General features: G+C 46.2%; 8 non-coding genes and 1 pseudogene across 8 annotated transcripts; all 9 read right to left on the bottom strand.

Moving 5' to 3' along the window:
- Positions 1–656: 656 nt before the first annotated feature.
- LOC130303088 (U2 spliceosomal RNA) lies at positions 657–847 on the bottom strand. The gene has a single exon (XR_008853211.1). It is a non-coding gene; the product is annotated as a U2 spliceosomal RNA (small nuclear RNA).
- Positions 848–2,931: 2,084 nt separating this feature from the next.
- Positions 2,932–3,122, bottom strand: LOC130303087 (U2 spliceosomal RNA). The gene has a single exon (XR_008853210.1). It is a non-coding gene; the product is annotated as a U2 spliceosomal RNA (small nuclear RNA).
- A 2,094-nt stretch (positions 3,123–5,216) lies between these two features.
- Positions 5,217–5,407, bottom strand: LOC130303085 (U2 spliceosomal RNA). The gene has a single exon (XR_008853208.1). It is a non-coding gene; the product is annotated as a U2 spliceosomal RNA (small nuclear RNA).
- A 2,089-nt stretch (positions 5,408–7,496) lies between these two features.
- LOC130303084 (U2 spliceosomal RNA) lies at positions 7,497–7,687 on the bottom strand. The gene has a single exon (XR_008853207.1). It is a non-coding gene; the product is annotated as a U2 spliceosomal RNA (small nuclear RNA).
- A 2,102-nt stretch (positions 7,688–9,789) lies between these two features.
- On the bottom strand, positions 9,790–9,980 carry LOC130303083 (U2 spliceosomal RNA). The gene has a single exon (XR_008853206.1). It is a non-coding gene; the product is annotated as a U2 spliceosomal RNA (small nuclear RNA).
- Positions 9,981–12,064: 2,084 nt separating this feature from the next.
- LOC130303082 (U2 spliceosomal RNA) lies at positions 12,065–12,255 on the bottom strand. Its single transcript, XR_008853205.1, has one exon. It is a non-coding gene; the product is annotated as a U2 spliceosomal RNA (small nuclear RNA).
- Positions 12,256–14,350: 2,095 nt separating this feature from the next.
- Positions 14,351–14,536, bottom strand: LOC130303094 (U2 spliceosomal RNA). The gene has a single exon (XR_008853215.1). It is a non-coding gene; the product is annotated as a U2 spliceosomal RNA (small nuclear RNA).
- Positions 14,537–19,924: 5,388 nt separating this feature from the next.
- Positions 19,925–20,142, bottom strand: LOC130303101 (U2 spliceosomal RNA; annotated as a pseudogene).
- A 2,086-nt stretch (positions 20,143–22,228) lies between these two features.
- Positions 22,229–22,419, bottom strand: LOC130303081 (U2 spliceosomal RNA). The gene has a single exon (XR_008853204.1). It is a non-coding gene; the product is annotated as a U2 spliceosomal RNA (small nuclear RNA).
- Between the last annotated feature and the right edge of the window lie 1,028 nt (positions 22,420–23,447).

Genomic DNA, 23,447 nt, shown 5'->3' with positions numbered 1-23,447 from the left:
ATAGCCTAACCCTCTGTACTTTGGTCTATATTGATGCGGGACATAGACAGCCAGCTGATGACCAATCCATTAGTGCAATGGATGGCTGGAAGCATTTGTCTTTGCCTTTGCAATACCACAGAAGCAATGCATGGTCAATGTACAGCAATGACACACCTGTGTGAACAGCCAGGAGACCCCCCCCCCCCCCCCCATGTTATGTTACATAGTTACATAGTTAGTACGGTCGAAAAAAGACATATGTCCATCACGTTCAACCAGGGAATTAAGGGGTAGGGGTGTGGCGCGATATTGGGGAAGGGATGAGATTTTATATTTCTTCATAAGCATTAATCTTATTTTGTCAATTAGGAACATTCAGCACCCACCCGCTATCAAGGCAGCTGCCTATCATGTCATGCCCTACCTGCACAGGTGTGCTGGCTACTCAAATGATCCAATTAAGGAGGCCATTTAGTCAGCAGCAGCAGAAGTCCTGTGCCTGGACGCTCCAACAGGGGCCAGACACAAGCAGAAGCAGAAGCAGCAGAAGCAGCAGCAGCACCACCTTTTGTTTTTTGGCTGCAGCAGCAGCAAGGCCCACAGGGCTGGCTAGCTGGCTAGCCAGCAAGCAGGTAGCAATGAAAGTAGGAATCTTTCTTTTTAACCCTGTAAGGGGGTGGTGCACTGTACCCGAAGATACTGCCATATCGGGTCAATGCATAGGGCGACGGAAGCAAGCTTCGAAATCGGCCCCCGTTCTCAAAAATCCATTTAATATATGGTCCCCAGATAGGGGACGTATCAGATATTAAACTGATAAGAACAGATACTACACTTGATCTTAGCCAAAAGGCCGAGAAGCGATAACCGTGAAAGGGGCGGGCCCAACAAGGTCCCCTTCATGGGCACTATCACTGCTTGCTGTCAGGGAGGCTGCCAGACAATTTTCCATGCACACTCTGGGCTGGGGGGCAGTCAACCACCAGTACACACAGCAGAACCTAAACCCATACCATTATTGCTAAGCAGCAAGACAGGGGCCCATTGCACTCCCACGGGGCCTTTTTAAATGCAATCCATAACCCGGATTTGCCAGGAACCCTTCTTACTCCTCCTACTTGCATGTGACACTGGGCTTAGGATCTGCATAGGAAACACACACACAAGCACACACCTACCTTTGTTGCCTGCAGATGCCTCCTTGGCTGTCCCCAAACGGTATCAAACCAACACCCACGGGAAGCTGTAAGCATAGAGGACATGCCTGCACCCCATTGGACTTACCTGTGTGGGTTAAATCCGGGTTATTTGACAACCTATGGCGGTGATGGTTCTGCTCAGGCAGAGCAGTGCTGATGCTCCTCATAAAGCTGTCGCTGCTGTGAAGGTTCTAGGTGACATCACAAATCCCTTTGGTTACATACACAACAAAGCTGGGTTGTTGTTGTTTACACTCTGCAAGGCCTGTGGAAGTGAGTGACATCATAGCACTGTAGTTCTGAGGGTTCAAGATGGATGCAACAATCTCCTGTTGCTTCTATGAAGGCCGTAATAGACGACATCACCAAACAGCTCCATAGTCACATACACAGCAAAGGAGAGATGTTGTTTACACCTAGTGATGTCAGTGGTATTGAGTGACATCACAGCACAGTGCTAAGGCTCCTGGGCCTGGACACAGCAGCGGCTGCAATATCTCAACGGAGAATACGTTTATATCTATGTGTGTGTGTGCGCATATATATATATATATATATATATATATATATATATATTTCTCCGCCGAAATCACTTTTAAACCCATTTCCACCTTTTTTTCCCTTCTCTTCCTCTTACTTTTTTTTCACGTTTTTTTACGTTTTTCTCCTTTTCGCCTCTTTTCTGGGCGTATTATTCTTCTTTTTCTTCTTTTTTTTCGTCTAATGCATACCCCATCAGTGCAGCAATGCTTATTCAATACCGCCAGCAGATGGAGACACTGGGGGATAATTTTCTAAGGATTTATACTGATTTTTCCTGTCTGAATTTGTCGCACAGAAAGTTGCAGGCCAAATATGTGTGACATTTCTGCGACTTTAGCTTCTAGAGCATTTTTACAACATTATACATAGGTGCTGAATACATAAAAAGCGACTGTTCAGCGACAGACAAGTCGCATCGGCTGAAAGTAGGCCAGAATGTCAGTCCATGTTGGAGCAGGTTTAGATACAGTCTAAAGCATAGATCTCAAAGTCTGTGCACAGAATTTAGCAAGGGCCTCGCACCTTCTGATGCATCAGGTAGGTGCACAATAGCATAGCCTAACCCTCTGTACTTTGGTCTATATTGATGCGGGACATAGACAGCCAGCTGATGACCAATCCATTAGTGCAATGGATGGCTGGAAGCATTTGTCTTTGCCTTTGCAATACCACAGAAGCAATGCATGGTCAATGTACAGCAATGACACACCTGTGTGAACAGCCAGGAGACCCCCCCCCCCCATGTTATGTTACATAGTTACATAGTTAGTACGGTCGAAAAAAGACATATGTCCATCACGTTCAACCAGGGAATTAAGGGGTAGGGGTGTGGCGCGATATTGGGGAAGGGATGAGATTTTATATTTCTTCATAAGCATTAATCTTATTTTGTCAATTAGGAACATTCAGCACCCACCCGCTATCAAGGCAGCTGCCTATCATGTCATGCCCTACCTGCACAGGTGTGCTGGCTACTCAAATGATCCAATTAAGGAGGCCATTTAGTCAGCAGCAGCAGAAGTCCTGTGCCTGGACGCTCCAACAGGGGCCAGACACAAGCAGAAGCAGAAGCAGCAGAAGCAGCAGCAGCACCACCTTTTGTTTTTTGGCTGCAGCAGCAGCAGCAAGGCCCACAGGGCTGGCTAGCTGGCTAGCCAGCAAGCAGGTAGCAATGAAAGTAGGAATCTTTCTTTTTAACCCTGTAAGGGGGTGGTGCACTGTACCCGAAGATACTGCCATATCGGGTCAATGCATAGGGCGACGGAAGCAAGCTTCGAAATCGGCCCCCGTTCTCAAAAATCCATTTAATATATGGTCCCCAGATAGGGGACGTATCAGATATTAAACTGATAAGAACAGATACTACACTTGATCTTAGCCAAAAGGCCGAGAAGCGATAACCGTGAAAGGGGCGGGCCCAACAAGGTCCCCTTCATGGGCACTATCACTGCTTGCTGTCAGGGAGGCTGCCAGACAATTTTCCATGCACACTCTGGGCTGGGGGGCAGTCAACCACCAGTACACACAGCAGAACCTAAACCCATACCATTATTGCTAAGCAGCAAGACAGGGGCCCATTGCACTCCCACGGGGCCTTTTTAAATGCAATCCATAACCCGGATTTGCCAGGAACCCTTCTTACTCCTCCTACTTGCATGTGACACTGGGCTTAGGATCTGCATAGGAAACACACACACAAGCACACACCTACCTTTGTTGCCTGCAGATGCCTCCTTGGCTGTCCCCAAACGGTATCAAACCAACACCCACGGGAAGCTGTAAGCATAGAGGACATGCCTGCACCCCATTGGACTTACCTGTGTGGGTTAAATCCGGGTTATTTGACAACCTATGGCGGTGATGGTTCTGCTCAGGCAGAGCAGTGCTGATGCTCCTCATAAAGCTGTCGCTGCTGTGAAGGTTCTAGGTGACATCACAAATCCCTTTGGTTACATACACAACAAAGCTGGGTTGTTGTTGTTTACACTCTGCAAGGCCTGTGGGAGTGAGTGACATCATAGCACTGTAGTTCTGAGGGTTCAAGATGGATGCAACAATCTCCTGTTGCTTCTATGAAGGCCGTAATAGACGACATCACCAAACAGCTCCATAGTCACATACACAGCAAAGGAGAGATGTTGTTTACACCTAGTGATGTCAGTGGTATTGAGTGACATCACAGCACAGTGCTAAGGCTCCTGGGCCTGGACACAGCAGCGGCTGCAATATCTCAACGGAGAATACGTTTATATCTATGTGTGTGTGTGCGCATATATATATATATATATATATATATATATATATATATATATTTCTCCGCCGAAATCACTTTTAAACCCATTTCCACCTTTTTTTCCCTTCTCTTCCTCTTACTTTTTTTTCACGTTTTTTTACGTTTTTCTCCTTTTCGCCTCTTTTCTGGGCGTATTATTCTTCTTTTTCTTCTTTTTTTTCGTCTAATGCATACCCCATCAGTGCAGCAATGCTTATTCAATACCGCCAGCAGATGGAGACACTGGGGGATAATTTTCTAAGGATTTATACTGATTTTTCCTGTCTGAATTTGTCGCACAGAAAGTTGCAGGCCAAATATGTGTGACATTTCTGCGACTTTAGCTTCTAGAGCATTTTTACAACATTATACATAGGTGCTGAATACATAAAAAGCGACTGTTCAGCGACAGACAAGTCGCATCGGCTGAAAGTAGGCCAGAATGTCAGTCCATGTTGGAGCAGGTTTAGATACAGTCTAAAGCATAGATCTCAAAGTCTGTGCACAGAATTTAGCAAGGGCCTCGCACCTTCTGATGCATCAGGTAGGTGCACAATAGCATAGCCTAACCCTCTGTACTTTGGTCTATATTGATGCGGGACATAGACAGCCAGCTGATGACCAATCCATTAGTGCAATGGATGGCTGGAAGCATTTGTCTTTGCCTTTGCAATACCACAGAAGCAATGCATGGTCAATGTACAGCAATGACACACCTGTGTGAACAGCCAGGAGACCCCCCCCCCCCCCCCCCATGTTATGTTACATAGTTACATAGTTAGTACGGTCGAAAAAAGACATATGTCCATCACGTTCAACCAGGGAATTAAGGGGTAGGGGTGTGGCGCGATATTGGGGAAGGGATGAGATTTTATATTTCTTCATAAGCATTAATCTTATTTTGTCAATTAGGAACATTCAGCACCCACCCGCTATCAAGGCAGCTGCCTATCATGTCATGCCCTACCTGCACAGGTGTGCTGGCTACTCAAATGATCCAATTAAGGAGGCCATTTAGTCAGCAGCAGCAGAAGTCCTGTGCCTGGACGCTCCAACAGGGGCCAGACACAAGCAGAAGCAGAAGCAGCAGAAGCAGCAGCAGCACCACCTTTTGTTTTTTGGCTGCAGCAGCAGCAGCAAGGCCCACAGGGCTGGCTAGCTGGCTAGCCAGCAAGCAGGTAGCAATGAAAGTAGGAATCTTTCTTTTTAACCCTGTAAGGGGGTGGTGCACTGTACCCGAAGATACTGCCATATCGGGTCAATGCATAGGGCGACGGAAGCAAGCTTCGAAATCGGCCCCCGTTCTCAAAAATCCATTTAATATATGGTCCCCAGATAGGGGACGTATCAGATATTAAACTGATAAGAACAGATACTACACTTGATCTTAGCCAAAAGGCCGAGAAGCGATAACCGTGAAAGGGGCGGGCCCAACAAGGTCCCCTTCATGGGCACTATCACTGCTTGCTGTCAGGGAGGCTGCCAGACAATTTTCCATGCACACTCTGGGCTGGGGGGCAGTCAACCACCAGTACACACAGCAGAACCTAAACCCATACCATTATTGCTAAGCAGCAAGACAGGGGCCCATTGCACTCCCACGGGGCCTTTTTAAATGCAATCCATAACCCGGATTTGCCAGGAACCCTTCTTACTCCTCCTACTTGCATGTGACACTGGGCTTAGGATCTGCATAGGAAACACACACACAAGCACACACCTACCTTTGTTGCCTGCAGATGCCTCCTTGGCTGTCCCCAAACGGTATCAAACCAACACCCACGGGAAGCTGTAAGCATAGAGGACATGCCTGCACCCCATTGGACTTACCTGTGTGGGTTAAATCCGGGTTATTTGACAACCTATGGCGGTGATGGTTCTGCTCAGGCAGAGCAGTGCTGATGCTCCTCATAAAGCTGTCGCTGCTGTGAAGGTTCTAGGTGACATCACAAATCCCTTTGGTTACATACACAACAAAGCTGGGTTGTTGTTGTTTACACTCTGCAAGGCCTGTGGGAGTGAGTGACATCATAGCACTGTAGTTCTGAGGGTTCAAGATGGATGCAACAATCTCCTGTTGCTTCTATGAAGGCCGTAATAGACGACATCACCAAACAGCTCCATAGTCACATACACAGCAAAGGAGAGATGTTGTTTACACCTAGTGATGTCAGTGGTATTGAGTGACATCACAGCACAGTGCTAAGGCTCCTGGGCCTGGACACAGCAGCGGCTGCAATATCTCAACGGAGAATACGTTTATATCTATGTGTGTGTGTGCGCATATATATATATATATATATATATATATATATATATATATTTCTCCGCCGAAATCACTTTTAAACCCATTTCCACCTTTTTTTCCCTTCTCTTCCTCTTACTTTTTTTTCACGTTTTTTTACGTTTTTCTCCTTTTCGCCTCTTTTCTGGGCGTATTATTCTTCTTTTTCTTCTTTTTTTTCGTCTAATGCATACCCCATCAGTGCAGCAATGCTTATTCAATACCGCCAGCAGATGGAGACACTGGGGGATAATTTTCTAAGGATTTATACTGATTTTTCCTGTCTGAATTTGTCGCACAGAAAGTTGCAGGCCAAATATGTGTGACATTTCTGCGACTTTAGCTTCTAGAGCATTTTTACAACATTATACATAGGTGCTGAATACATAAAAAGCGACTGTTCAGCGACAGACAAGTCGCATCGGCTGAAAGTAGGCCAGAATGTCAGTCCATGTTGGAGCAGGTTTAGATACAGTCTAAAGCATAGATCTCAAAGTCTGTGCACAGAATTTAGCAAGGGCCTCGCACCTTCTGATGCATCAGGTAGGTGCACAATAGCATAGCCTAACCCTCTGTACTTTGGTCTATATTGATGCGGGACATAGACAGCCAGCTGATGACCAATCCATTAGTGCAATGGATGGCTGGAAGCATTTGTCTTTGCCTTTGCAATACCACAGAAGCAATGCATGGTCAATGTACAGCAATGACACACCTGTGTGAACAGCCAGGAGACCCCCCCCCCCCCCCCCCATGTTATGTTACATAGTTACATAGTTAGTACGGTCGAAAAAAGACATATGTCCATCACGTTCAACCAGGGAATTAAGGGGTAGGGGTGTGGCGCGATATTGGGGAAGGGATGAGATTTTATATTTCTTCATAAGCATTAATCTTATTTTGTCAATTAGGAACATTCAGCACCCACCCGCTATCAAGGCAGCTGCCTATCATGTCATGCCCTACCTGCACAGGTGTGCTGGCTACTCAAATGATCCAATTAAGGAGGCCATTTAGTCAGCAGCAGCAGAAGTCCTGTGCCTGGACGCTCCAACAGGGGCCAGACACAAGCAGAAGCAGAAGCAGCAGAAGCAGCAGCAGCACCACCTTTTGTTTTTTGGCTGCAGCAGCAGCAAGGCCCACAGGGCTGGCTAGCTGGCTAGCCAGCAAGCAGGTAGCAATGAAAGTAGGAATCTTTCTTTTTAACCCTGTAAGGGGGTGGTGCACTGTACCCGAAGATACTGCCATATCGGGTCAATGCATAGGGCGACGGAAGCAAGCTTCGAAATCGGCCCCCGTTCTCAAAAATCCATTTAATATATGGTCCCCAGATAGGGGACGTATCAGATATTAAACTGATAAGAACAGATACTACACTTGATCTTAGCCAAAAGGCCGAGAAGCGATAACCGTGAAAGGGGCGGGCCCAACAAGGTCCCCTTCATGGGCACTATCACTGCTTGCTGTCAGGGAGGCTGCCAGACAATTTTCCATGCACACTCTGGGCTGGGGGGCAGTCAACCACCAGTACACACAGCAGAACCTAAACCCATACCATTATTGCTAAGCAGCAAGACAGGGGCCCATTGCACTCCCACGGGGCCTTTTTAAATGCAATCCATAACCCGGATTTGCCAGGAACCCTTCTTACTCCTCCTACTTGCATGTGACACTGGGCTTAGGATCTGCATAGGAAACACACACACAAGCACACACCTACCTTTGTTGCCTGCAGATGCCTCCTTGGCTGTCCCCAAACGGTATCAAACCAACACCCACGGGAAGCTGTAAGCATAGAGGACATGCCTGCACCCCATTGGACTTACCTGTGTGGGTTAAATCCGGGTTATTTGACAACCTATGGCGGTGATGGTTCTGCTCAGGCAGAGCAGTGCTGATGCTCCTCATAAAGCTGTCGCTGCTGTGAAGGTTCTAGGTGACATCACAAATCCCTTTGGTTACATACACAACAAAGCTGGGTTGTTGTTGTTTACACTCTGCAAGGCCTGTGGAAGTGAGTGACATCATAGCACTGTAGTTCTGAGGGTTCAAGATGGATGCAACAATCTCCTGTTGCTTCTATGAAGGCCGTAATAGACGACATCACCAAACAGCTCCATAGTCACATACACAGCAAAGGAGAGATGTTGTTTACACCTAGTGATGTCAGTGGTATTGAGTGACATCACAGCACAGTGCTAAGGCTCCTGGGCCTGGACACAGCAGCGGCTGCAATATCTCAACGGAGAATACGTTTATATCTATGTGTGTGTGTGCGCATATATATATATATATATATATATATATATATATATATATATATATTTCTCCACCGAAATCACTTTTAAACCCATTTCCACCTTTTTTTCCCTTCTCTTCCTCTTACTTTTTTTTCACGTTTTTTTACGTTTTTCTCCTTTTTGCCTCTTTTCTGGGCGTATTATTCTTCTTTTTCTTCTTTTTTTTCGTCTAATGCATACCCCATCAGTGCAGCAATGCTTATTCAATACCGCCAGCAGATGGAGACACTGGGGGATAATTTTCTAAGGATTTATACTGATTTTTCCTGTCTGAATTTGTCGCACAGAAAGTTGCAGGCCAAATATGTGTGACATTTCTGCGACTTTAGCTTCTAGAGCATTTTTACAACATTATACATAGGTGCTGAATACATAAAAAGCGACTGTTCAGCGACAGACAAGTCGCATCGGCTGAAAGTAGGCCAGAATGTCAGTCCATGTTGGAGCAGGTTTAGATACAGTCTAAAGCATAGATCTCAAAGTCTGTGCACAGAATTTAGCAAGGGCCTCGCACCTTCTGATGCATCAGGTAGGTGCACAATAGCATAGCCTAACCCTCTGTACTTTGGTCTATATTGATGCGGGACATAGACAGCCAGCTGATGACCAATCCATTAGTGCAATGGATGGCTGGAAGCATTTGTCTTTGCCTTTGCAATACCACAGAAGCAATGCATGGTCAATGTACAGCAATGACACACCTGTGTGAACAGCCAGGAGTACCCCCCCCCCCCCCCCCCCCCCCCATGTTATGTTACATAGTTACATAGTTAGTACGGTCGAAAAAAGACATATGTCCATCACGTTCAACCAGGGAATTAAGGGGTAGGGGTGTGGCGCGATATTGGGGAAGGGATGAGATTTTATATTTCTTCATAAGCATTAATCTTATTTTGTCAATTAGGAACATTCAGCACCCACCCGCTATCAAGGCAGCTGCCTATCATGTCATGCCCTACCTGCACAGGTGTGCTGGCTACTCAAATGATCCAATTAAGGAGGCCATTTAGTCAGCAGCAGCAGAAGTCCTGTGCCTGGACGCTCCAACAGGGGCCAGACACAAGCAGAAGCAGAAGCAGCAGAAGCAGCAGCAGCACCACCTTTTGTTTTTTGGCTGCAGCAGCAGCAAGGCCCACAGGGCTGGCTAGCTGGCTAGCCATCAAGCAGGTAGCAATGAAAGTAGGAATCTTTCTTTTTAACCCTGTAAGGGGGTGGTGCACTGTACCCGAAGATACTGCCATATCGGGTCAATGCATAGGGCGACGGAAGCAAGCTTCGAAATCGGCCCCCGTTCTCAAAAATCCATTTAATATATGGTCCCCAGATAGGGGACGTATCAGATATTAAACTGATAAGAACAGATACTACACTTGATCTTAGCCAAAAGGCCGAGAAGCGATAACCGTGAAAGGGGCGGGCCCAACAAGGTCCCCTTCATGGGCACTATCACTGCTTGCTGTCAGGGAGGCTGCCAGACAATTTTCCATGCACACTCTGGGCTGGGGGGCAGTCAACCACCAGTACACACAGCAGAACCTAAACCCATACCATTATTGCTAAGCAGCAAGACAGGGGCCCATTGCACTCCCACGGGGCCTTTTTAAATGCAATCCATAACCCGGATTTGCCAGGAACCCTTCTTACTCCTCCTACTTGCATGTGACACTGGGCTTAGGATCTGCATAGGAAACACACACACAAGCACACACCTACCTTTGTTGCCTGCAGATGCCTCCTTGGCTGTCCCCAAACGGTATCAAACCAACACCCACGGGAAGCTGTAAGCATAGAGGACATGCCTGCACCCCATTGGACTTACCTGTGTGGGTTAAATCCGGGTTATTTGACAACCTATGGCGGTGATGGTTCTGCTCAGGCAGAGCAGTGCTGATGCTCCTCATAAAGCTGTCGCTGCTGTGAAGGTTCTAGGTGACATCACAAATCCCTTTGGTTACATACACAACAAAGCTGGGTTGTTGTTGTTTACACTCTGCAAGGCCTGTGGAAGTGAGTGACATCATAGCACTGTAGTTCTGAGGGTTCAAGATGGATGCAACAATCTCCTGTTGCTTCTATGAAGGCCGTAATAGACGACATCACCAAACAGCTCCATAGTCACATACACAGCAAAGGAGAGATGTTGTTTACACCTAGTGATGTCAGTGGTATTGAGTGACATCACAGCACAGTGCTAAGGCTCCTGGGCCTGGACACAGCAGCGGCTGCAATATTTCAACGGAGAATACGTTTATATCTATGTGTGTGTGTGCGCATATATATATATATATATATATATATATATATATATATATATTTCTCCGCCGAAATCACTTTTAAACCCATTTCCACCTTTTTTTCCCTTCTCTTCCTCTTACTTTTTTTTCACGTTTTTTTACGTTTTTCTCCTTTTCGCCTCTTTTCTGGGCGTATTATTCTTCTTTTTCTTCTTTTTTTTCGTCTAATGCATACCCCATCAGTGCAGCAATGCTTATTCAATACCGCCAGCAGATGGAGACACTGGGGGATAATTTTCTAAGGATTTATACTGATTTTTCCTGTCTGAATTTGTCGCACAGAAAGTTGCAGGCCAAATATGTGTGACATTTCTGCGACTTTAGCTTCTAGAGCATTTTTACAACATTATACATAGGTGCTGAATACATAAAAAGCGACTGTTCAGCGACAGACAAGTCGCATCGGCTGAAAGTAGGCCAGAATGTCAGTCCATGTTGGAGCAGGTTTAGATACAGTCTAAAGCATAGATCTCAAAGTCTGTGCACAGAATTTAGCAAGGGCCTCGCACCTTCTGATGCATCAGGTAGGTGCACAATAGCATAGCCTAACCCTCTGTACTTTGGTCTATATTGATGCGGGACATAGACAGCCAGCTGATGACCAATCCATTAGTGCAATGGATGGCTGGAAGCATTTGTCTTTGCCTTTGCAATACCACAGAAGCAATGCATGGTCAATGTACAGCAATGACACACCTGTGTGAACAGCCAGGAGACCCCCCCCCCCATGTTATGTTACATAGTTACATAGTTAGTACGGTCGAAAAAAGACATATGTCCATCACGTTCAACCAGGGAATTAAGGGGTAGGGGTGTGGCGCGATATTGGGGAAGGGATGAGATTTTATATTTCTTCATAAGCATTAATCTTATTTTGTCAATTAGGAACATTCAGCACCCACCCGCTATCAAGGCAGCTGCCTATCATGTCATGCCCTACCTGCACAGGTGTGCTGGCTACTCAAATGATCCAATTAAGGAGGCCATTTAGTCAGCAGCAGCAGAAGTCCTGTGCCTGGACGCTCCAACAGGGGCCAGACACAAGCAGAAGCAGAAGCAGCAGAAGCAGCAGCAGCACCACCTTTTGTTTTTTGGCTGCAGCAGCAGCAAGGCCCACAGGGCTGGCTAGCTGGCTAGCCAGCAAGCAGGTAGCAATGAAAGTAGGAATCTTTCTTTTTAACCCTGTAAGGGGGTGGTGCACTGTACCCGAAGATACTGCCATATCGGGTCAATGCATAGGGCGACGGAAGCAAGCTTCGAAATCGGCCCCCGTTCTCAAAAATCCATTTAATATATGGTCCCCAGATAGGGGACGTATCAGATATTAAACTGATAAGAACAGATACTACACTTGATCTTAGCCAAAAGGCCGAGAAGCGATAACCGTGAAAGGGGCGGGCCCAACAAGGTCCCCTTCATGGGCACTATCACTGCTTGCTGTCAGGGAGGCTGCCAGACAATTTTCCATGCACACTCTGGGCTGGGGGGCAGTCAACCACCAGTACACACAGCAGAACCTAAACCCATACCATTATTGCTAAGCAGCAAGACAGGGGCCCATTGCACTCCCACGGGGCCTTTTTAAATGCAATCCATAACCCGGATTTGCCAGGAACCCTTCTTACTCCTCCTACTTGCATGTGACACTGGGCTTAGGATCTGCATAGGAAACACACACACAAGCACACACCTACCTTTGTTGCCTGCAGATGCCTCCTTGGCTGTCCCCAAACGGTATCAAACCAACACCCACGGGAAGCTGTAAGCATAGAGGACATGCCTGCACCCCATTGGACTTACCTGTGTGGGTTAAATCCGGGTTATTTGACAACCTATGGCGGTGATGGTTCTGCTCAGGCAGAGCAGTGCTGATGCTCCTCATAAAGCTGTCGCTGCTGTGAAGGTTCTAGGTGACATCACAAATCCCTTTGGTTACATACACAACAAAGCTGGGTTGTTGTTGTTTACACTCTGCAAGGCCTGTGGAAGTGAGTGACATCATAGCACTGTAGTTCTGAGGGTTCAAGATGGATGCAACAATCTCCTGTTGCTTCTATGAAGGCCGTAATAGACGACATCACCAAACAGCTCCATAGTCACATACACAGCAAAGGAGAGATGTTGTTTACACCTAGTGATGTCAGTGGTATTGAGTGACATCACAGCACAGTGCTAAGGCTCCTGGGCCTGGACACAGCAGCGGCTGCAATATCTCAACGGAGAATACGTTTATATCTATGTGTGTGTGTGCGCATATATATATATATATATATATATATATATATATATATATATATATATATATATTTCTCCGCCGAAATCACTTTTAAACCCATTTCCACCTTTTTTTCCCTTCTCTTCCTCTTACTTTTTTTTCACGTTTTTTTACGTTTTTCTCCTTTTCGCCTCTTTTCTGGGCGTATTATTCTTCTTTTTCTTCTTTTTTTTCGTCTAATGCATACCCCATCAGTGCAGCAATGCTTATTCAATACCGCCAGCAGATGGAGACACTGGGGGATAATTTTCTAAGGATTTATACTGATTTTTCCTGTCTGAATTTGTCGCACAGAAAGTTGCAGGCCAAATATGTGTGACATTTCTGCGACTTTAGCTTCTAGAGCATTTTTACAACATTATACATAGGTGCTGAATACATAAAAAGCGACTGTTCAGCGACAGACAAGTCGCATCGGCTGAAAGTAGGCCAGAATGTCAGTCCATGTTGGAGCAGGTTTAGATACAGTCTAAAGCATAGATCTCAAAGTCTGTGCACAGAATTTAGCAAGGGCCTCGCACCTTCTGATGCATCAGGTAGGTGCACAATAGCATAGCCTAACCCTCTGTACTTTGGTCTATATTGATGCGGGACATAGACAGCCAGCTGATGACCAATCCATTAGTGCAATGGATGGCTGGAAGCATTTGTCTTTGCCTTTGCAATACCACAGAAGCAATGCATGGTCAATGTACAGCAATGACACACCTGTGTGAACAGCCAGGAGACCCCCCCCCCCCCCCCCCCATGTTATGTTACATAGTTACATAGTTAGTACGGTCGAAAAAAGACATATGTCCATCACGTTCAACCAGGGAATTAAGGGGTAGGGGTGTGGCGCGATATTGGGGAAGGGATGAGATTTTATATTTCTTCATAAGCATTAATCTTATTTTGTCAATTAGGAACATTCAGCACCCACCCGCTATCAAGGCAGCTGCCTATCATGTCATGCCCTACCTGCACAGGTGTGCTGGCTACTCAAATGATCCAATTAAGGAGGCCATTTAGTCAGCAGCAGCAGAAGTCCTGTGCCTGGACGCTCCAACAGGGGCCAGACACAAGCAGAAGCAGAAGCAGCAGAAGCACCACCTTTTGTTTTTTGGCTGCAGCAGCAGCAAGGCCCACAGGGCTGGCTAGCTGGCTAGCCAGCAAGCAGGTAGCAATGAAAGTAGGAATCTTTCTTTTTAACCCTGTAAGGGGGTGGTGCACTGTACCCGAAGATACTGCCATATCGGGTCAATGCATAGGGCGACGGAAGCAAGCTTCGAAATCGGCCCCCGTTCTCAAAAATCCATTTAATATATGGTCCCCAGATAGGGGACGTATCAGATATTAAACTGATAAGAACAGATAAGGTTTCAACAAAATTTTATTGAATAAATAAGAAACCATACAGAATTTAAAATGCAAAATAATAAAAGGTTCACAAAAGTTTTAAAATACAAATAATAAAACCAGTAATAAAAGGAGAAAAAATAAAAATGGCAGGATAAAACATTATACAAATGTCATAAAAACTGATTATATTGTTATTTCGTTCCATAGAGGCAGACACCACATGGATGCTGCCTCGCTGGCCCCCAACTGTTTCTTGTCTCTTAGGTAATAGATGTACATCTCACTCAGGGCCAGCTTTATACAGTTTTTAACATCAATAAAATCATGTTTAAAAAGTAAGATGTTCCTAACTTTCCAGATGGCATTTTTAAAACAATTAATAATCATCCAGCAGATCATCTGCTGTTTAAAATTGGGGCAGTTAAAAAAACCGTAAAAGACACATTCGTGATTAAAATCTTTTAGGCCGCAGGCCCACTTCAAAAGTGGGCCTACCTTCCTCCAAAGCTCCCGTGCAAAAGGGCAGTTCCAAAATATGTGCAGCACCGTTTCGTCCACTCCGCAGCCATCTCTCGGGCACTTGGCTCTCGCCACCAGTCCTCGCCTGTGCTGGAACTCACGAGTAGGGAGGCACTGGTGGACGATTGCCCAGGCAAGATCCCTGTGTACATTCGCCAGAAACTTCCCGTACACGTTCCGCCATACCTTTTTGGATCTTGCCTGTGTGAAATTGGACACTGCCAGGGTAACCTCACTCCGCCTGAGGACCTTTGATACCTTTCTCTGGTCCCCCAGTATGTCAGGCTCCAAATCTTGGAGACCTAGGAGCCTGACTGTCTTTTCCAACACCACATAATGTTTTGGGGGACACAGAAGCACCGGAGCGTTCAGAGGGATGCGCAACCATCTTTTAAAAACCATGCCCGCAGCGTACCTTAAAAAGCAGCTAAAAATGCCATCGGATTTAATAATTTTAAAACAGAAACAGAAATACTTTATGTAAAAGAAAGTAAAAAGGTTAGGAACATCTTTCCCGCCATTATCTTTACTTTTGTACATAAAATCACGCTTTAATTTCTCCATTTTTGAACCCCATAAAAAAGTAAAAACAATTCTAGTTACTTTTTTAATGTATAAAATAGATGGAGGAAATACCATGGCAATGTATAGCATAATAGGGAGTAAAACCATCTTTATTATTAAAATCTTCCCCTCCATGGTAAGGTTTCTAAGATTCCACATTAAAATCTTCTTCTCCATCTTAGCTATAGCTGAATCCCAGTTAGGGCTCCCATCATTGACCTGGTTAAAAACAATACCTAAAACTTTAATTTGATCCTGTTGCATTGTGACTCCTGGGGTGATGGATGAATCCCAGGAGCCAATATAAAAACAGTCACATTTATCTGTGTTTAGCTTAAAACCAGAGACCTCGCAGAAATAGCTGGTGTTCCTCAATGCCCCCCTCATGGATGGAGAGTCCGGGCACAGTATGGTGACATCATCCATGTACCCCAACACCTTTAGATGGGTCCCTCCTCCACCAGGTATCGGTACGCCTCTTACTACCCGGTCTTTTCTGAGGAGGGCCATCAGTGGTTCGATTGCGCAAATAAAAAGGAGTGGGGACAGGGGGCAGCCCTGTTTGACACCTGATAAAAGAGGAACACCGCTGGTTAAAAAGCCATTAACAGAGACTTGACTAAAACAGGATCGGTATAAAAGCATGATTCGGCTTAAAATCGTTTCAGGCACTGCCATCTTTTTAAGAACTAAAAACAGGTATTCATGGGAGACCCTATCAAAGGCTTTTTCAAAGTCTAAGGATAAAATTGCTACAGTTTGATTTCTATCCTTAAAATACCATAAAACATCTCTTAAAATATTTAGGGATTCAGCTATAGACCTTCCAGGTACCCCACAAACCTGATTTGGGTGAATTAATTTATGAATAAAAGGTTTAAAACGGACAGCTAATAACTTGGCTAAAACTTTATAATCGACATTTAAAAGTGTGATGGGGCGCCAATTTTTTAGCATATCCTTTTCACCCTTTTTAAAAAGTAATGATACAATCCCCCTCCTCCAGGAAGGGGGAAGTTCATTAACAATAAAAGTTTCTTTATACAATAAAACCATATCATCCTTTAAAATATCCCAAAAAGCTAAATAAAATTCGATGGGTAAACCATCTTCCCCAGGGGCCTTCCCACTAGAAAAACTTTTAAAAACAAATAAAAGTTCATCTAAGTTAAGATCACGGGATAAAACCTCCTGGTCTAAAACATCTAGCTTAAAATCAAGGGAATTAAGAACATGTTCTAAAAAGGATGGATTAAGATCTTTCTTATTAAAAAGAAGCTGGTAGAAGTTAAAAACTGCATCTAACATGCCTTTTGGAGTGGATTCACCCTCAAGGTTTTGGATGATATCCCTCCTATTCATCACTTTTTTAAAAAAGAAACGGGAACATTTCTCGCCCTCCTCCAGGTGCTGCACATGTGAGTTAAAAATGATTTGTTTCCCTTTCTTTTCTATGGCATGTTTTATTTCAGTTTTAAGGTTTAAAATATCATTTTCTACATCCATACCAGCTTCTTTCAATTTAAAAAGTACATTTAAACGCATGTTAAGAACATAAAACCACTGTTTTTCCATTTTTGCCTTCTTCTTACCTGCTTTGATAAAAAAAATCTGATTTTAGATTTGGTGCCCTCCCACCAGTGCAGCATAGGCTCGTGGGGTTTTCTTTGTGATTGCCAGCATTGGTAGGTCCGCACAAACTCCTCTTTTATCTCAGGGTCCTCTAGGAGTGTGGTGTTTAATCTCCAGAGGCCCCTTTTTGCTTTTTGCTCCCCCTCTAGCTCCAGGACCACCAAGAGGAGCTTATGATCAGAGAAGATATTCTGCTCGAGCGTGCATTTCAGGGGTTTAAAAGCTCTAGAGGAAAAAATAAAATCGATTCTGGAGCTCACTCTTCCATTGGACCATGTGGCGCCCGGGTCCTCCGGCAAGAGATCCTTCCAGCAATCTTTCAAGTTAAAATCATCAATAAAATTTTTAAGCAGGTAAGAAGTGCGGTCTTTACGATTAATATCCCCACCCTGCCGGTGTTCCCCATCACGTATGCAGTTAAAATCACCTCCCACCAGCAGGGGGGAAGACCCAACACAAAACAGTGGTAAAATTTCAAATAGTTCTGCCCGCTCCTGTTTATCAGGAGGGGCATACACATTTAAAACACGAATTAAAAGTCCATTAAAATATAGATGAATTAAAAGAGCTCTGCCAGGCACAATCTCAGTTACTGTATGAATAGAAAAAGACTGGCCTCGGCAGAGCAGCCCAACACCCACAGAACGACAGTCATTTGCACCGGACCATATGGATGGGCCCAGCTTCCAGTCTTCTTTTAAGTCTTTATAGTCCATTTTACTAGGGATTCCACATTCTTGTAGCAGGCAAAGGTCAAAGTCACATGTCTCTAGATAAGAAAATAAAGCAGCCCTGCGATCAGGGCTCTTTAAGGACCTCACATTGAGTGAGGCAATTTTTACAGGGATAGGCATAGTTTATGGAGAGTCCGTGCTTGGAGAATCAAAGTCAATAATAAGCTGCGTACCGTCATCCCCCGCCTGCGGGGTCATCAGCTCCTTAATGTTCTGAGGGTCGGAGCTTGAGATCGATGATGCCCCGACCCTGAGCTCGCTCTCGTCCGAACTACGGCACGCCGCTTTCCTTTGAATGTCTTCCTCTTCTTCTTCTCTTTGCCTTTTAAATGTCATACTGCTGTCCATATCCTCTGTGTTGCTCTCACTCGATGTAATCTCTGGCCCCCGGCTGATGGATCTGCGTCTTCTTTCATCTTTTGACGACTGGAACTGCTGCACAGGGGCCTGTGAGGCCTCTTTTCCGGAACCTTTGCCGCTACCTTGGGAAGTTTTCATCGCTTGTTCCCCAGCAAGCGTTGCTGAGGACTGTTGCTCCAACTTCCCCATCGATCGACGATGGCCAGTTTTACCCACCGGGTCCACTGCTGGCGGGGCAGCAAACCCTGGTTTGGCGCCACTTGTCTTCTTGGCCCTGTCCTGTATAGGCGGAGTAACAGGACCGGGCTCAGACCTGGCCACCTGGCTCCCCTTCCGGCGGGCTTTCACCGGGGCCTCTTCGTCCGGAGCAGGGCGACCCTGGGCCAAGCCAGTACCTGGCTTATGCTGCAATTTTGGGTCCACCTCTGCCCCCACCGAGGCCCGTCGGCTGCCACCCGCCACAGGTGAGCCCCCTTCAGAAGTTTCGGCGGGCTCTTGAGCCAGGTAGGAAGTCGATCGACGTCTTTCAATTTCCCGGGCAGTAAACTCGATCACCCGCCCGGGCTTCGTGGAATCCCCATGGCCTCCCCCTAGCACTACCACCGGTGGGCCCCCCGATGGAGCACCAGAGGTCTTGGGCCTGGACCCATCAGTACCTGCCATCTGGGGTTTGGGCATCTTAAAAAAGGACGTCTTTTGTCCTGTCCCCTCTTTGGGTGGGCCCAGCCTTGACCCACCCATCGTAGTTTTTGCTTTATGGGGACAGGAATTAAAATCATGATTTTCCTCTCCGCAGAGGTTACACCTTATCGTATGGCTACATCTTGAGGCTATGTGACCTTCTTGGCCACACCTATTGCAGCGAATCACACGCTCCGCGCCGCAGGTCTCCTGGGTGTGGCCAAACCTCAAGCAATTTCGGCAATACATAGGCATTTGAGGATAGAACAGGAAGCCCCGAACTCTCCCGATGGCAAAATTTGGGGGCGGATGGCAAAGACCCCCAATACCACCGGGATCCTTACGGAGCTTGACCCAGAACTTCCTCTTGCCGTTCCAGAACCGCACGGAGTTCAATATTTTGTTTGCGAATCGCACCTCTTCGCAGTATCGCCGAAGAAAAGTGGCTATATCCTCCGTGGTCACATGAGGGCTGTGCATAGCCACCACCAACGGTATATGTTCCTCACCATAGAGGAACTGGAACGAAAGACCGTCGAGTCGATCGTCCCTCTGGTCCGCACCAGACAAGGTTGCATAGATGTTATCGCAACACGCCGTGGCCGTGAAGGTGACGGTATACAGGCCACGGCTTTCCTGGTCATTTAGACACAGGATGTCCTCCCTATTGAGGCGGAAGTAGTCAAGAAGAATCACCTCCGCAATGAAGCGGAGGTTCTTCAGCTGACGATGGCTCTCCGACACCTCAATGCGGATGGTATTTCGCATCGACATTTCCCCAGAGGGGAAAGCCCAGGAGAACGGCATCTTCCACACCCAGGGACTAAGCCCCTTCCCCAATAGCAGCAGGGGCTCGGAATCCCGCTATAAAAGCGGAACCCTTACCCAAGGCAGAGGTCGGGGGTACCCTAGGTGCTTCCGAAGCTACAGGTAACGCTCAACGTACCGAAAATGCCTTCTGAGACACAAGGTCCCAGAGACAGGGGGATCGCAACCCGTTGTCTGTGGACTAAGCCCGCTCCCCAATAGCAGCAAGGGGGTGAAGTCCCTCCGTAAGGAGAGACAATCCCCCAAGGCCGAGAAGCGGGGTACCACAGACACCTTCCGACCAGACCAAATGCAGATACTACACTTGATCTTAGCCAAAAGGCCGAGAAGCGATAACCGTGAAAGGGGCGGGCCCAACAAGGTCCCCTTCATGGGCACTATCACTGCTTGCTGTCAGGGAGGCTGCCAGACAATTTTCCATGCACACTCTGGGCTGGGGGGCAGTCAACCACCAGTACACACAGCAGAACCTAAACCCATACCATTATTGCTAAGCAGCAAGACAGGGGCCCATTGCACTCCCACGGGGCCTTTTTAAATGCAATCCATAACCCGGATTTGCCAGGAACCCTTCTTACTCCTCCTACTTGCATGTGACACTGGGCTTAGGATCTGCATAGGAAACACACACACAAGCACACACCTACCTTTGTTGCCTGCAGATGCCTCCTTGGCTGTCCCCAAACGGTATCAAACCAACACCCACGGGAAGCTGTAAGCATAGAGGACATGCCTGCACCCCATTGGACTTACCTGTGTGGGTTAAATCCGGGTTATTTGACAACCTATGGCGGTGATGGTTCTGCTCAGGCAGAGCAGTGCTGATGCTCCTCATAAAGCTGTCGCTGCTGTGAAGGTTCTAGGTGACATCACAAATCCCTTTGGTTACATACACAACAAAGCTGGGTTGTTGTTGTTTACACTCTGCAAGGCCTGTGGAAGTGAGTGACATCATAGCACTGTAGTTCTGAGGGTTCAAGATGGATGCAACAATCTCCTGTTGCTTCTATGAAGGCCGTAATAGACGACATCACCAAACAGCTCCATAGTCACATACACAGCAAAGGAGAGATGTTGTTTACACCTAGTGATGTCAGTGGTATTGAGTGACATCACAGCACAGTGCTAAGGCTCCTGGGCCTGGACACAGCAGCGGCTGCAATATCTCAATGGAGAATACGTTTATATCTATGTGTGTGTGTGCGCATATATATATATATATATATATATATATATATATATATATTTCTCCGCCGAAATCACTTTTAAACCCATTTCCACCTTTTTTTCCCTTCTCTTCCTCTTACTTTTTTTTCACGTTTTTTTACGTTTTTCTCCTTTTCGCCTCTTTTCTGGGCGTATTATTCTTCTTTTTCTTCTTTTTTTTCGTCTAATGCATACCCCATCAGTGCAGCAATGCTTATTCAATACCGCCAGCAGATGGAGACACTGGGGGATAATTTTCTAAGGATTTATACTGATTTTTCCTGTCTGAATTTGTCGCACAGAAAGTTGCAGGCCAAATATGTGTGACATTTCTGCGACTTTAGCTTCTAGAGCATTTTTACAACATTATACATAGGTGCTGAATACATAAAAAGCGACTGTTCAGCGACAGACAAGTCGCATCGGCTGAAAGTAGGCCAGAATGTCAGTCCATGTTGGAGCAGGTTTAGATACAGTCTAAAGCATAGATCTCAAAGTCTGTGCACAGAATTTAGCAAGGGCCTCGCACCTTCTGATGCATCAGGTAGGTGCACAATAGCATAGCCTAACCCTCTGTACTTTGGTCTATATTGATGCGGGACATAGACAGCCAGCTGATGACCAATCCATTAGTGCAATGGATGGCTGGAAGCATTTGTCTTTGCCTTTGCAATACCACAGAAGCAATGCATGGTCAATGTACAGCAATGACACACCTGTGTGAACAGCCAGGAGACCCCCCCCCCCCCCCATGTTATGTTACATAGTTACATAGTTAGTACGGTCGAAAAAAGACATATGTCCATCACGTTCAACCAGGGAATTAAGGGGTAGGGGTGTGGCGCGATATTGGGGAAGGGATGAGATTTTATATTTCTTCATAAGCATTAATCTTATTTTGTCAATTAGGAACATTCAGCACCCACCCGCTATCAAGGCAGCTGCCTATCATGTCATGCCCTACCTGCACAGGTGTGCTGGCTACTCAAATGATCCAATTAAGGAGGCCATTTAGTCAGCAGCAGCAGAAGTCCTGTGTCTGGACGCTCCAACAGGGGCCAGACACAAGCAGAAGCAGAAGCAGCAGAAGCAGCAGCAGCACCACCTTTTGTTTTTTGGCTGCAGCAGCAGCAAGGCCCACAGGGCTGGCTAGCTGGCTAGCCAGCAAGCAGGTAGCAATGAAAGTAGGAATCTTTCTTTTTAACCCTGTAAGGGGGTGGTGCACTGTACCCGAAGATACTGCCATATCGGGTCAATGCATAGGGCGACGGAAGCAAGCTTCGAAATCGGCCCCCGTTCTCAAAAATCCATTTAATATATGGTCCCCAGATAGGGGACGTATCAGATATTAAACTGATAAGAACAGATACTACACTTGATCTTAGCCAAAAGGCCGAGAAGCGATAACCGTGAAAGGGGCGGGCCCAACAAGGTCCCCTTCATGGGCACTATCACTGCTTGCTGTCAGGGAGGCTGCCAGACAATTTTCCATGCACACTCTGGGCTGGGGGGCAGTCAACCACCAGTACACACAGCAGAACCTAAACCCATACCATTATTGCTAAGCAGCAAGACAGGGGCCCATTGCACTCCCACGGGGCCTTTTTAAATGCAATCCATAACCCGGATTTGCCAGGAACCCTTCTTACTCCTCCTACTTGCATGTGACACTGGGCTTAGGATCTGCATAGGAAACACACACACAAGCACACACCTACCTTTGTTGCCTGCAGATGCCTCCTTGGCTGTCCCCAAACGGTATCAAACCAACACCCACGGGAAGCTGTAAGCATAGAGGACATGCCTGCACCCCATTGGACTTACCTGTGTGGGTTAAATCCGGGTTATTTGACAACCTATGGCGGTGATGGTTCTGCTCAGGCAGAGCAGTGCTGATGCTCCTCATAAAGCTGTCGCTGCTGTGAAGGTTCTAGGTGACATCACAAATCCCTTTGGTTACATACACAACAAAGCTGGGTTGTTGTTGTTTACACTCTGCAAGGCCTGTGGAAGTGAGTGACATCATAGCACTGTAGTTCTGAGGGTTCAAGATGGATGCAACAATCTCCTGTTGCTTCTATGAAGGCCGTAATAGACGACATCACCAAACAGCTCCATAGTCACATACACAGCAAAGGAGAGATGTTGTTTACACCTAGTGATGTCAGTGGTATTGAGTGACATCACAGCACAGTGCTAAGGCTCCTGGGCCTGGACACAGCAGCGGCTGCAATATCTCAACGGAGAATACGTTTATATCTATGTGTGTGTGTGCGCATATATATATATATATATATATATATATATTTCTCCGCCGAAATCACTTTTAAACCCATTTCCACCTTTTTTTCCCTTCTCTTCCTCTTACTTTTTTTTCACGTTTTTTTACGTTTTTCTCCTTTTCGCCTCTTTTCTGGGCGTATTATTCTTCTT

Source organism: Hyla sarda, unplaced genomic scaffold (assembly GCF_029499605.1).
Source record: "Hyla sarda isolate aHylSar1 unplaced genomic scaffold, aHylSar1.hap1 scaffold_1189, whole genome shotgun sequence".
Taxonomy (NCBI): Eukaryota; Metazoa; Chordata; class Amphibia; order Anura; family Hylidae; genus Hyla; species Hyla sarda.
Note: the sequence above shows the minus strand (reverse complement) of the source record. Positions and strands in the feature narration are given on the sequence as shown.